At 48.6% G+C, this 14,348-nt stretch overlaps 1 protein-coding gene across 1 annotated transcript in view; it reads right to left on the bottom strand.

The window, feature by feature from the left end:
- The window catches only part of GLIS1 (GLIS family zinc finger 1), a 253,796-nt gene that overhangs the window by 14,579 nt on the left and 224,869 nt on the right, over nt 1–14,348 (bottom strand). The gene's annotated exons all lie outside the window — the stretch shown is intronic.

Below are 14,348 nucleotides of genomic sequence, written 5' to 3'. Positions count from 1 at the left end.
TGTTGAACGATCTGAGCCAGTCAAACGGACTTTTGCTGCTCCAACCCCACCCTCCTTGCCTGCAGAAATGGCGCACAGCCAATTAAATACTGAATTGATAAAATGACTATAGACAACATAGTCAGAGCAAGTGGGGGGAGAGGTTCCCACATCCATCACCCAACAAGAACCAATGAAGTAGAGGGGGAAGGAAAAGGGGTGGAGTGGGCGCAATAACAGAAGAGCAAACAAGTGAAAAGAGAGTCCCCCATTATAGCTATGATTGTGACAGGGACCAGAACCTGCTGCGCTAAAGAAACAGAGCTCAAAATCGCAGGTGCATACCAGAAAAAAAGTAGGTGTGATGGAGCTCTTGCACAATTACATTTGAACTATTAACTCATGAACCAGTTAACTGGAGGATACCAGTGTCCACTGCTGAGCACTGCTGTGGGGATAGGTGACTCTCAGCACCCTTACCAGAAGAGATCATGAGGTAGCAACAGGGGATAGTAATTGCAGCTATTAGCCCAGCACTGTGCAGGCACGTGGCTGCTAAGTGGCTGGCAGGAGCCTGAAACTGGGCACTGCTAGCCACCCAGCAGCTGGAAGCCTCTACCCTATTGAACTAACAGTCCCCTTGCTTCCAATGCTGCTGGTAAAGAGGAAGGCAAATGGTATGGGGCCAAAATTACAAAATATACTGTGCATATTGCTAGGAGAGGCATTTTAAACTTTTAGAATGGCAGAAAATGCATAAAAGCCATGAAGCACCACATGATTGGGTGTGTGTGTGTGAGTTTGGCCAGGGGAATGGGGCATGTCCATCTGGCGAAACCTGGATAGCCGGATTTGGCACATAGGCTTGAGGTTTCCCACCTCGGATCTAAAGGTATCTTAACAGTGTGAAGATCTACATGATGCCTTTACCTTCCTTAAGGACTCTCATGTCACACAGGGTAGAGATGGCAACTGGCACAAGAACCTGTGGGAAGTACTTCTGATCCAGGACAATTTTCAGCTGACTGCTTGAAAGCATACAGCAAAATCCACCCTGCAATCCATGCTCTGCCATAAACCCCATTTGTTTTTATAGTTGTGTGAGAACAGAATGCCCGAGTAACATCCATACATAGGTGTTGCACTAAAAGGTACATGAAGCAGAGCCAGCAATTTCCCAAAACCATGTCTTCCATGAATTGCAGATGGGAAAGACAGGTTGCTTACCTGTAACTGTAGTTCTTCGAGTGGTCATCTGTGCATCACACATATGGGCTCTGCGCCTGCGCGGGGCCAGCTTCGGAAACTTCTATAGCTGAAATCTTTTTAGGCGGGAACCCCTCCCCCACCATCCACTGAGGGTTCCCGCCTAACTCCCCAGTTCCTGAAACCACCTAGACAGTTTCACTGAGGAGAACCACCAGGTGATTAAAATATAATGACACCATAGTGGGGACGGTGGGAGGGTTGTGTGACTGCACAGATGACCACTCGAAGAACTACAGTTACAGGTAAGCAACCTGTCTTTCTTCTTCGTGGTCTCTGTGCATCACACATATGGGCGAATAACAAGCTGACTACCCGGAGGTGGGTGGTGTCAGGTGATAGATGAGTCTCACAGAATTGCCGGTAAGACGGCACACCCAAAAGCGCAGTCTCTATGCGCTCTGACGTCCAGACGGTAGTGGCTGGCAAAAGTCAGTGGAGTCGACCAGGTAGCCGCTTTACAGAGGTCTGGTAGAGCGATCCCCTTTTCAAAGGCTGTAGAGGTGGCCACTCCTCTCGTGGAGTGAGAACGCACCTTGCCCTCCAACGGGAGGCCAACGAGTTCATAGGCTAGCTTAATAGTCTGAACTACCCAAGCAGATATTCTCTGTGGAGATGCCCCCATAACAAACAAAAAGTCTTTGTGATCTCCGGAGGGTAGCAGTTCTGGACTGGTAAAAGGCGAGGGCCCGTCTCACGTCCAGGGTATGTAGAGCAGACTCAATAGGGGCCGTCGGCGAAGGGAAAAAAATTGGGAGTGTGATGTCCTGCCCAAGGTGAAAAGAAGAAACGACCTTTGGGAGAAAGGCTGGGTCCAGTCTAAGGACTACCTTGTCAGCATGAAACACCATGTATGGTGAGTCTATGCGAAGTGCTGCTAGTTCGGATGCACGCCTAGCAGATGTGACTGCAACAAGGAATGCCACCTTGAAAGTTAGTAACCGCAAGTCAGTCCTTGCTAGAGGCTCAAAAGGCTTGGCAGATAGTGCCTTGAGCACCACGGAGAGGCTCAATTGAAGGACAAAGGAGCGAACTGGTGGGATGGTGTTTTTCATGCCCTTCATGAACCGTTTTGTCAAAGGGTGCGTGAAGACTGAACAGCCCTGAATCCAATGGTGTGAGGCAGAGATAGCTGCTAAATAAACTCTAAGTGACGAGAACTTGAGTCCTTTTTTAAATAAAGAGAAGAGAAACTGTTGCTATTGGTGCTGAAAACGGGTTCTCGTTCCTACTGAGGGCAAAAACAGAAAAAGCTGTCCATTTTTTGTGTACGATCTTCTAGTAGCTGGTTTCCTAGCTGCTAGGATAATGTTCCATACGTCAGTAGGCAGTGGTTGGTTGTCTAATGTTGCCTTATCCTCCATGCTGTTAGGTTTAGGGACTGGATATCCGGGTGGAAGATGAGTCCCTTCCCCTTGGATATGAGGTTGTGGCATTGGGGCAGTCTGATAAACTCCGCTGAGGACAGTTTGAGTAGCGGAGTGAACCACGGCTGCCTTGGCCACCAAGGCGCTACTAAGATGGCATTGGCGTTGTTGCTGCGCAGCTTTACAATGACTCTTGAGAGGAGTGGTATGGGGGGGAAACAGGTACAGAAGCTGTCCTGTCCACGTCCTCTCGAAGGCGTCTCCTAGAGATGCTGCCCCGTGACCCGCCCACGTGCAGTATTGGTTGAAGATGGCGTTCTCTGGTGACGTGAATAAATCTATTACAGGCTGTCCCCACGCCTGAAAGATAGTGTCTAGAACCGAGTGTTTCATCTGCCACTCGTGTGTATCCACAAAGGTGCGGCTGAGGTCGTCTGCCAGAATATTGTCCTGGCCTGCGATATGACTGGCAGACAAAGTCATGTCCTGGGCAATTGCCCAGTGCCAAATATCCAGAGTGAGGGAGATCAGGTCCATAGACCGCGTTCCACCTTGCTTGTTTATATGCCAGACAGCAGCCATGTTGTCCGTATGGATCTGGATTATGACCCGACAAGGTCTGCTGAAAGGCATATAGTGCTTTTTGGATAGCCATCAACTCCAAAACGTTGATGTGTCTTTTCTTGTCGAGGGAACTCCAGCGCTCTTGTATGGTTAGGTCCCCGCAGTGGGCTCCCCAGCCCAATAGGGACGCGTCTGTCATTAGATGTTGAGATGGTAGGGGGGTTTGAAATCTAAGCCCTGTGTGATATTGGACAAATCCGTCCACCAAAGGAGTGTGTTCTTTATCTTGGTAGGGAGCGACAATTTCACTCGATGAGCGTCCAATGTATTGTCGTACTCCCGCAGAAGCCACAACTGTAGAGGTCTCATGTGCAGACGCGCCCAAGGGACGACGCTGACAGTAGCTGCCATGAAGCCCAGTAACCTTTGTACCTGGAAGGCAGAGGTGATTTTAGAGTGGAAGAGCTTAAGTGCAAGCTTAATTAACGTATTAGCTCTATCATCCGGAAGGAAAGCCCTGGAGCGGGTTGAGTCCAGAATTGCTCCAAGGAATTACATTTTTTGAGTTGGTTGAAAATTTGATTTTTCTTTGTTGATGCAAAGGCCTAATTCGTTGAGGAGATTGATGGTGAGGTGGGTATTACGGGTGGCTTCTTGTTCCGTATTAGCCACTATCAGCCAATCGTCCAAGTAGGGGTAAATCTCTACCCCTCGAGTCCTCAGAAAGGCGCAAACTGGTGCCATACACTTTGTGAAGAATCGGAGGGCAGTAGAAAGACCAAAAGGAAGCACTTTTAATTGGAAAATGTCTTCCCCCACTATGAACCTGAGGAATTGGTGATGGTCAGGATGAATTGATACATGAAAGTATGCATCCTTAAGGTCAATAGAAGTAAACCAGTCCCTTTGGGAGAGGAAAGGTAGGATGCTTGCTAAAGAGTTCATCCAGAATTTTTTAGGGGTGATGAACTTATTTAGCTCTCTAAGGTCCAAAATAGGTCTCAGCCCCCCATCCCGTTTCGGAACCGTAAAGTAGCGGGAGTAGAAACCGCCTCCTAGTGCGCAAGTTGGTAATCGCTCTATGGCGCCCTTCTCTAAAAGAGACATAGTCTCTTGCAAAAGAGCGTCTGTAGGTGGTGAGAACCTTGCGGTTCCGAGGGGAGGGGAGGTGGAGAATTCTATTTTGTAGCCCCGAGAGATGATGTTAAGGACCCATGTATCAGTTGTAATAGCGGTCCAATTGTGGAAAAAAGGGGCAAGGATGTCACCAAACTTAGGTGTTGAGCTGTTTGGTGTATGACAATCAAAGACGCCGTTTTTGATTCGGATCAGGCTTGTTCTTGTTTTGCTTGAAACGTCCTGGGTATTGTTGTCTCCTGTACTGACCTTGAGGTTGGTACGTAGTGGGACGGTCTTGCAATTGGAATTGCTGTTGCCTTGGTTGGAACTGCTGCTGCGTTCTCGGCCAGCGCCTCTGGCAGAATGGTCTCTGAAGCTGTTGTTGCTGCTGACCAATCCCCATTCTCTTAGCCGTGTTTTTGGCTTTCTGGATACTCTCCATGGACTCATCCGTGGAAGAGTCCTTCCCCGTCAAAAGGGAGGTCCTCTATCCGGGTGCGTGCTTCTTGCGATAGTCCTGCGGACCTAAGCCACACATGCCGTCTTAACGCAATGGATGCTACCATTGCTTTTGAAGCACAGTCAGTGGCGTGTCTCGCTGTATTCAGCTGTTGGCGTGATAGCCTCATGGCCTCCATGTAGAAGACATTTGCCAGCTCTCTTTGATCATCTGGCAGATATCCTGAGAGGGATGCCATCTTTTCCCACAAAAATGACATATTTTGCCATAGTGGCTTGGTAGTTGTGTACACGGAGTGACAAAGACATTGAAGAATATATTCTTCTCCCTATACCATCCAGTCTACGTCCTTCTTTGTCGACTGGAGCATTGTGTTTTCTTTGAGTGCGTCCTTGGGATGCCTCCACAATAATTGAATTGGGTTTGGGATGGGTGAAGAGGAACGGTGCTGTTTTCTCCTGAATTTTGTAAATGCTGTCTAGTTTCCTCGACGTTGGTGGCATAGAGGAGGGCATTTTCCATGATTGTTGTGCTGTGCGTAATAGCACAGGCAAATATGGGATTGCCGCTGGGGTAGATGACTCACAGTATAGATCGTCGTACACTGGGTCGTTTAACTTTTCTATTGGCTTGGACATTTCGATCCCCAGGGACTTCGCCATCCTTTGTACTTGGTCCGTAAAATGTGCCAAGTCCTCAGAAGGGGAGATCACATCTGTCGATACCACTAAATCATCCGGTGAAGGGATGGATGGTGCCGATGATGCTTCTTGAGAGAAGTCCGATTGGTAGTCCTCATCGGATGGCTCATCTAATGTGTTTCCCCTCATCCTTGCCGCGGGCAAGGTTTGTAAAGCCTGCAACGGTACCGACATAGTCGGTGCCGTAGTTTGCACTGGTTGCGGTGGAGGTCTCGGTACCGAGGGCTGAGGCGGTGGTGGCATAGAGGCAGCATCTTCCGCTGGTGGAGGGCGGGAGATTGTTTCTGATGGAGGTTGGCGAAAGCGCAGGTAAGGAGCATACTGTTCCTGGTAATAATAAAAGTCTTGCTCTCACCTATGCCTCCAATCCTCGTAATAGTAGGGAGGATAATGTGGGGGTTGCCAATCCTGCCTCCTGTTTGGTGTGCGGGGGTGGCCCCCGTAGTCGTAGTATTGACTTGAATGAATTGGAGCCGGTGAACGATCCCGGGTATATCCATAGGGTGATACGGGATGGTACCGACGGCCGTGGTATCGGGAGGTGGCAAATCTCGGTACCGATGCATGTCGGTATCGATCATCGGTCGCGAGTCATGTCCTTGTCAGTATCGATGTCCATCGGTATCGAAAGGTAATTGCTGGCTTTGACAGTATCGAGGGGACGTAGGAACCTCTTCTGCCGGTGCAGGATCTTACGAGGAACCTCTAATCTCTCCTTCTGAGATTGATGCCCTTACGATTGTCTCTTCCACTGGTATCGTAATGATATTGAAAGGAGACGGTACCGGGGAAACTAGTATTTGCTCCGTTCGTGGCGGCGTTAAGGCCGGTGGTGAAGACGGAGTTGTCCGTCTCGGTATCGAGAATGCTCTCGGTACTGAAAGTGTTGGTATCGTACTTGCCGATATTGGAGGCGTTTTCTGTAAGGAAAGCCTCGATATCGGGTTCTTCGGTGCCGTGGGACGCTTCGGTATCGAAGTCGTCGGTACCGGAATTTTCGGTACCAATGGGTTTGACTTTGCTGATTTTTTCTTCCCATCCTTTGATCTTAGTTTGCTTTTCTTCTTTTGGGGTTCTTCGGACCCAACATGCTCTCTCGCTCTCTTAGAGATTTTTCTGGCCGCTTTTGACGAAGCAGAGTGAGAGGAGGAGGAGGGGGGAACCAATAAGGCATCACTCCGCGCGGGAGGAGGTTGGGGCATAGGCTCCATTGTAGTAGGAGATTTGGAGCGTTGAGACGTACTCGGTTTCTCCACTGCCTCCAACGCCTTTTCCCAGAGTAGCGCCCGAAGGTGATCTGATCGGTTTTTCCTGGCTTGCCTTGAGAAGTTTAGGGAAAAACAACAGGATTCGATGACATGCATCTCCCCCAAACACAGCAAACACAGGGAATGTCCGTCCGTCTGAGATATTTTCTGCCCGCAGCCGGAGCACTTTTTGAAGAGGCCTTGGTGTGCCATAGGCACCAAGGCTGAGGTAACGAAGAACAAGTAAAAAAAATTTTTAAACTATACTATATAGAAAAAGGTAGAAAAACTGTAGAATTAAGAAAAAGGTTGAAAATAGTATTATTCAGCTAAGGTAAATGATACCAATCACTAGACGTCTCCAAACGCTGTTGACCCTACAGGCGGTTGAAGAGAACTGGGGAGTTAGGCGGGAACCCCTGAGCATGCTCAGTGGACGGTGGGGGAGGGGTTCCCGCCTAAAAATATTTCAGCTATAGAAGTTTCCGAACCTGGCCCTGCGCAGGTGCAGAGCCCATATGTGTGATGCACAGAGACCATGAAGAAGAAGCTGAGGCTGACACAAAGAGAAGGAGAGGGTTTACCACCTAGGGTACTTACAGATGAAGAGCTGCTAGGTAAATGACACCCTGCAGCTATTCTGTCTTTCCCTCCATAAGGGTTTTTTTTTCTTGTGGAAAGAAAGAAGACCAAAGAAGCAATGGGAAAACATGGGAGAACATAAGAAACGCCATGCTGGATCAGACCAAGGGTCCATCTAGTCCAGCACTCTGTTCACACAGTGGCCAACCAGCTGTCGGCCAGGGACCAACAAAGCAGGACATGGTGCAACAGCACCCTCCCACACATGTTCCCCAGAAACTGGTGCACACAGCCTTACTGCCTCAGATACTTTAGGTTGCACACAACCATCAGGGCTAAGCCATCAATGGCCTTCTCCTCCAGGAATTTATCCAACCCCCTTTTAAAGCCATCCAAATTGGTGGCCATCACCACATATTGGGGTAATGAATTCCATAATCTAACTATGCGCTGTGTGAAGAAGTACTTCCATTTATCTGTCCTGAAACTCCCACCAATCAGCATCATGGGATGACTCCGGGTTCTAGTACTATGAGAGAGGGAGAAAATGTCTTCCTGTCCAAATTCCCCATATCATGCATAATTTTGTACACTTCTATCCCTTAGCCTCCTTTTTTCCAAGCTAAACAATCCCAGCTGTTGTAAATGCAGGTTGCTTACCTGTAACTGTAGTTCTTCGAGTGGTCATCTATGCATTCACACATATGGGCTTTGCGCCTGCGCAGAGACCAGACCGGAACCTTCTATAGCTGAGTGGAACGTTTTTGGCGGGAACCCCTCCCCCACGCTACTGCGCATGTCCATGGGGTTCCCGCCCTTCCCTCAGTTTACAGGAGTCCGACATTGTGCCCCCATAAACCTGAGTGTAATTTTAATAAAGTACATTCCACACATAACTGTGTCATTTGTAAGTCTCACACCACCAAGTGGGGATGGTGGGTGGGTTGTGTGAATGCATAGATGACCACTCGAAGAACTACAGTTACAGGTAAGCAACCTGCATTTCTTCTTCGTGGTCTCTATGCATCACACATATGGGCGAGTAGCAAGCTGACATACCTTTGGAGGTGGGTTGGTGCATCATCTGAAGATCTCGGAGAGCACTGTCCTCCCAAACGAGCAGTCCTGCCTCGCACGAGTGTCCAAACTGTAGTGCTTGACAAACGTGGATGGAGTGGACCACGTTGCAGCTCTACAGACTTCAGTCAGTGGAACACCTCTGGTGAAGGCCACCGAAGTTGAAACAGCTCTGGTGGAATGAGCTGTCACAGGTTTCACTAACTCCATTTTAGAAATAGAGTAGGCCAATTCAATTGCCTCCACTATCCAACGTGACAGTCGTTGGCAGGAGACAGGGAGTCCCTTAGAAGGCTCCCCATAACAAATAAACAACTGTTTTGTCTTCCTAAAATTGTCCGTTCTGTCCTTGTAAAAAGCAAGAGCCCTTCTTACATCGAGAGTATGCAAGGAAGACTCAAGAGGTGTAGATGGATTAGGAAAGAAAGCAGGCAAAGTAATGTGCTGGGACAGATGAAAAGTTGACACTACCTTAGGTAGGAAGGCTGGGTCCGTGCGTAGCACAACCTTGTCCTTATGAAAAATAGTATACGGGACATCTATCCTAAGAGCTTTAAGCTCACTTGCACGTCTTGCCGATGTGATGGCTACTAAAAAGACAGTCTTTAAAGTAAGCAGCCTAAGGTCTGTCGAAGCCATGGGCTCGAAGGGCTTGCGTGTCAATGCTTGCAGCACAACTGACAGGCTCCAAGGCGGCACGATAGTCTTCACAGTCGGTATCGTGTTCTTCAGACCTTTCAGAAATTTCTTGGTTGTTGGATGGGTAAAAGGTGTAAAACCATCCACACCCCGATGAAAAGATGTAATCGCAGCAAGGTGAACCCTGATGGATGCGAGCTTAAGTCCCTGCTGGAAAAGTGTCAATAAATAATTGAGGATGAAGGATAAGTGGCAAGATTCTGGTATTTTGTCCTTTTCCGATGCAAAATTCTGAAATCTCTGCCACTTTGCTGCATAAGATTTTCTTGTGGAAGGCTTTAGTGCTGCCAATATAATGTGGTCCACAGTCAAAACTCTGGTTCCAGAGGAGGAGTGGTTGCTATCCTCCATGCAGTCATCTTGAGGGTCGACAGATCTGAGTGTCGAACCCTGCCCTGATGTCGAGACAGGAGCTTCGGTATCGACGGAAGCCTGATGTAATCCCCTCTCGATAACCGAAGAGCGTGGGAGAACCACGTCTGTCGAGGCCACCACGGCGTGATCAGGATGCAATCGGAGTTGTCCATCTGGATCTTGGCTATCACTCTTGTCAAAAGTGGAAAGGGAGGAAACATGTACAGGAGATTTCCTCTCCAAGTCCTGGTGAAAGCGTCTCCTAGAGAGCGCTTTCCTTTTCCTGCCCTGCTGCAAAACTTGGCGCAGACCGCGTTGTCCTCGGTAGCGAAGACATCGACAACAGGGCGGCCCCAGTACCGAAAAAGGCTTTCCCGCACTTCGACGTCGAGCTCCCACTCGTGGTCGACATGGAAGGATCTGCTGAGAGAGTCCGCAATGACGTTTTCCTTGCCGGCTACATGGATCGCAGTCAGGTAAGTCCTTCTCTTTATGCACCAGTTCCATATCCTGAGTGCAGAACGGTTCAGAGGGTGCGATCTTGTTCCACCCTGCCTGTTGATGTATGCCACCACGGTAGTATTGTCCGTCGCGATCAAGACATTCTTGCCCTCGATCAACTGTGCAAATGCTCTTATTGCATTTTCTACAGCCATGAGTTCGAGGTGATTGATGTGCTGTTCTCTCTGTGATCGAGGCCAACGACCTTGAGCAGTAAGGGAGTTGCAATGAGCTCCCCATCCTTCTAAGGATGCATCCGTCGTGATCGTTACCGAAGGCGCCTGTTGTTGGAATGGAACGCCTTCGAGAAGAGTCGACATCGAGAACCACCATTTCAGCGATGCCCTGACTTGCTTCGGTAACGAAAGGTAAGTTCGTCGAGCATTGAGCCTGAGATCGAAAGTCCTTAAAAACCAGGCTTGCAATACCCTCATTCTGAGTCTTGCAAACCTGATGACTGCCGTAGTGGCTGCCATCAGGCCTAATAGTCTCTGGACTGTCCAAGCCGATACTTTCCGACGGCTTTCGATGTCGATGGCTAACTGCTGCAAGATGTTTGCCCTGGTTGAAGGTAAGTATGCTCTCCCGTCTCGAGAGGATAGGGTTACCCCTATGAAGTCCAATCTCTGCTGTGGAGTCAAAATGGACTTTTCGTGGTTGACCCACAGCCCCAACGAGTCCAACAGGTTGAGGGTGGTTAGTATATCCGACTGGAGCGCCTCGCTGCTGTCCGCTACGAGAAGCCAATCGTCCAGGTACGGATAAACATAAATGCCTTTCTGCCTTAGGTGGGCGCATACCACCGCCATGACCTTCGTGAAGACTCTCGGTGCCGTGGCCAACCCGAACGGAAGAACGGTGAACTGGTACTGGGATGCACCGATCGAAAACCGCAGGTAAGCTTGATGCGACTTCCTGATGGAGATATGGAAGTACGCATCCTTCAGATCCACCACTGCGAACCAAACTCCTTTTTGTAGAAGCTGCAAAATTGAAGTAACCGTTGTCATACGGAACTTCTTCGGGGTGATGAACTTGTTCAGTTGTCTTAAGTCCATGATCGGTCGAAGACCTCCATCTTTCTTCGGGACCGTGAAGTAACGGGAGAAAAAACCTTGGTTGATTTCCTCTGTAGGTACGGGAGAGATGGCTCCTTTCGATAGCAAGGTCTGTACCTCGAGTAGCAGAGGAGGGGATGGAGTCGTTACTTTCACGCCGGAAAAAGGAGGAAGGGCATCGAGCTCGATGGCATAGCCCGAGTTGATGATAGTGAGCACCCAGGAGTCTGATGTTATTGACTCCCATTGATGGTAATGGGGTGCTAGGCGGTTCGCAAAAGGGAGTGGATCTGGGGCCGAAGAGTCAAACCCGCTGCTTTTTAGAGAAGTCGGGCTGACGTTTTTCCTGCTGGAAACGACTCTGATAAGGCCGTTTCCTTTGAAGTTGTTGCTGCTGCTGCCTTGGTTGCTGGTATTGAGGCCGCTGCTGGTATTGTTGTTGTGGGGGAGGCCTTGTCCATCTTCTAGGTTTGTATTGTACAGGAGGGGCAGAAAAACCCATCTTTTTAGCAGTCGTACGAGCCTTATAGATAGAATCTAAGGTCTCGTCAGTTTTTGAATTAAACAACCCTTCGCCATCGAAGGGCATGCTTTCGATTCTGGCTTTTGTCTCGGTAGGGAGGTTGGCTGATCGTAGCCAGGCATGCCTCCTCAAAGAAATGGCCCCCATCATATTCTTTGAATGGCAATCGACTTGATGCCTCGCAGTTGACAATTGTTGCCTCGCAATCGCCGAAGCCTCCGTTTGGAAGACCCTCGCTAAGTCTCTTTTATCCTCTGGGAGGTAGTCACATAGTGACCCCACTTTCTCCCAGAGGAAGAGCTGGTACCGTGCCATTGTTGCTTCGTACGTTGAAGCTTTGATACCGAGGGAGGATGCCGCGTAGATTTTTCTGCCTGCCAAATCCAACTTCCTACCCTCCTTGTCAACGGGAGCAGCATGAGCTCTTTGAGAATGACCCTGGGCTGATTCAACCACGATGGAATTCGGTTTTGGGTGCTTAATTAAAAATCCAGCATCCCGTTCTTGAATCCTATAAAGAGATTCTAATCTCTTTGAAGCTGGTTGTGTTACCGATGGTGTCTCCCATGCGAGTTGTGCTGTCTGTTTGAGTGCCGGTGGAAAAGGGATCGCAATTGACAGACTAGTCTTTGTTTGAAAGACATCGTAGATGGGATCGACCTCCGGTTCAACCGCTTGTTCCAGGTCTAAGCCGAGTGCACGGGCCATCCTTAACATATGGTCCGAAAACCTCACCATATCATCCGAAGGTGATGAGGGGTCCTCTCCATGTACGTCATCATTAGGTGACGGTACCGATGCTGCTACAGTGTGTATTGAGTCCGAATCAGATGGGTAGTCACCCTCTGGGGATGATACGGTAACCAGTTGCATAGGATCCCGCTCCGTCGGTACCGTGGCAGCTGCAGCAGCTGGTGTCGAAGGGTGGCTTCGACGTCGAGATGGAGATTGATATGCTGATGGAGGCCGTAGCGGTAACTGGCAGACCCTAGTGGTAGGAGGAGGTTGAGGAAAACATTCCTCCTGCGGATAATGATAGGCTTGATCTGTATCATAGTATCTTTGGGTACGGTATCGATCCCAATCATAGAAACTCTGCCTGTCTTGGGGCTCAGAATATCGGGAGACTCTGTCCCAATCACGCCTCGGTGTTCGTCTAGGCGACACCTGCAGAGGGATTACATTCTGGGATGTTTGAGGTCTTGTAGGCTCCCGAGCCGAAGCTGCTGATGCGGAGTCTCGTAACTCACCCTCTGATAGACTAGGAGGGTGTGTCGGTACCGTCTTCCTCGGTATCGACTGAGGTCTCGGGGTCGAGACATGCCTCGATACCGTAACAGCGGTAGGAGGAGTTGTTTGCCCTCGAGGGGGCTCAGATAGTCTGGGAGAGCCATGAGAGGTTTTCTCCGCAGATTTCTTCTTCTTTTTCTTTTTCTTTTCCATTTCAATGGAAGATTTTGGCGTTCTGGCCTTTTTAGCAATCTTTTTGGCTGCAGAACTTGCCAAAGACCGGCCAGGCGTCAGGGGTATCTGTGCCCTATCAATTGCTCTGGCTTGCACATTCGTCCCTGTGCTTCGGTCAGAAACGGACTTATCAGTTGCCGTTTTATCCATTGGAGCTTCTGTAGCTTTGAGGGCTTTCTCCCAAAGTATCGAGCGAAGGCGGTCTGCCCTGTTCTTTCTGGTCTGCTTCGTAAAGGACATGCAATGGTGGCACGCCTGTACAATATGGCCTTCGCCCAAACAAAGGACACAGAGGGAGTGTCCGTCCGTAGGAGGTAGTTTGGCTCCGCACTTGACACACTTGCGGAACGGGGCCTTTACTGCCATGCGGCAGTCGCGACCGTAGTCGCTAAGATAAACTATCTACAAGAATATAATAATAATTTTTTTTTTTTTTTTTTATAGATGAAAAGAGAAAAAGGGCGAAAAAGAAGAAAGCTGAAGAAAGCTGAAGAAAAAGGTAAGTAGAAAATATTTTTAAACAGATTTAAGCAGAGAAACGCTAGAGGTTCAGTCTTTTGGTCTAGGCACGATGGCGGACGACGAAGAACTGAGGGAAGGGCGGGAACCCCATGGACATGCGCAGTAGCGTGGGGGAGGGGTTCCCGCCAAAAACGTTCCACTCAGCTATAGAAGGTTCCGGTCTGGTCTCTGCGCAGGCGCAAAGCCCATATGTGTGATGCATAGAGACCACGAAGAAGAACTGGACACCCATAACATTCCTTGAATGAGGCAGGATGATTGCACAATAAAAGCCTCATCTGGAAGCATACCAGAGATAAGCTATGTTTGTAGCTCTGTTTCTTAGTCATTAACTTGGGTTTCCTCTTTAGGAATGTGACTTTTTATTCTTTGAAATCTGCTAATCCCCTCAGTTTGGAAAGCAGTTGGCCATGGGGGGGTCTACTATTTAAAAAATATAATCTAAAATCACCCTGGGCATGCAAAACTAGTTGTGCTATTCTTTGGGTACTAGCCTTGGGGTGCAATTTGCAGAGAATTGACAATACCAATGAAAGGAATGAAAATTAGAGGGAGAAAAAACATTATCTATGTCATCATCATTTCCCATCCCTTTCTCCATTTAAATGGTTAGGGCTGTAAATAAACATTTGCTGCCATTTTCAAAACAATACAGATTTATTTCACAACGTTTCCAAATGCTAACTCAACTTTACATAAAACAAAAAATAAACATAAATCATTTCTCCAGATTATATTATCTATAAAACCTGAAAGGTTGCTTATGAAACACCATCGCTAGGGAGCCGTGGTTAAACCCCAAAGAATTGCTTTTTTTAGAAGGCAGGTTAAAGACTAACTTTCCTTGATTACTGGTCTGATCCAT

The sequence above is a fragment of the Elgaria multicarinata genome, chromosome 1 (assembly GCF_023053635.1).
Source record: "Elgaria multicarinata webbii isolate HBS135686 ecotype San Diego chromosome 1, rElgMul1.1.pri, whole genome shotgun sequence".
Classification (NCBI taxonomy): Eukaryota; Metazoa; Chordata; class Lepidosauria; order Squamata; family Anguidae; genus Elgaria; species Elgaria multicarinata.
Note: the sequence above shows the minus strand (reverse complement) of the source record. Positions and strands in the feature narration are given on the sequence as shown.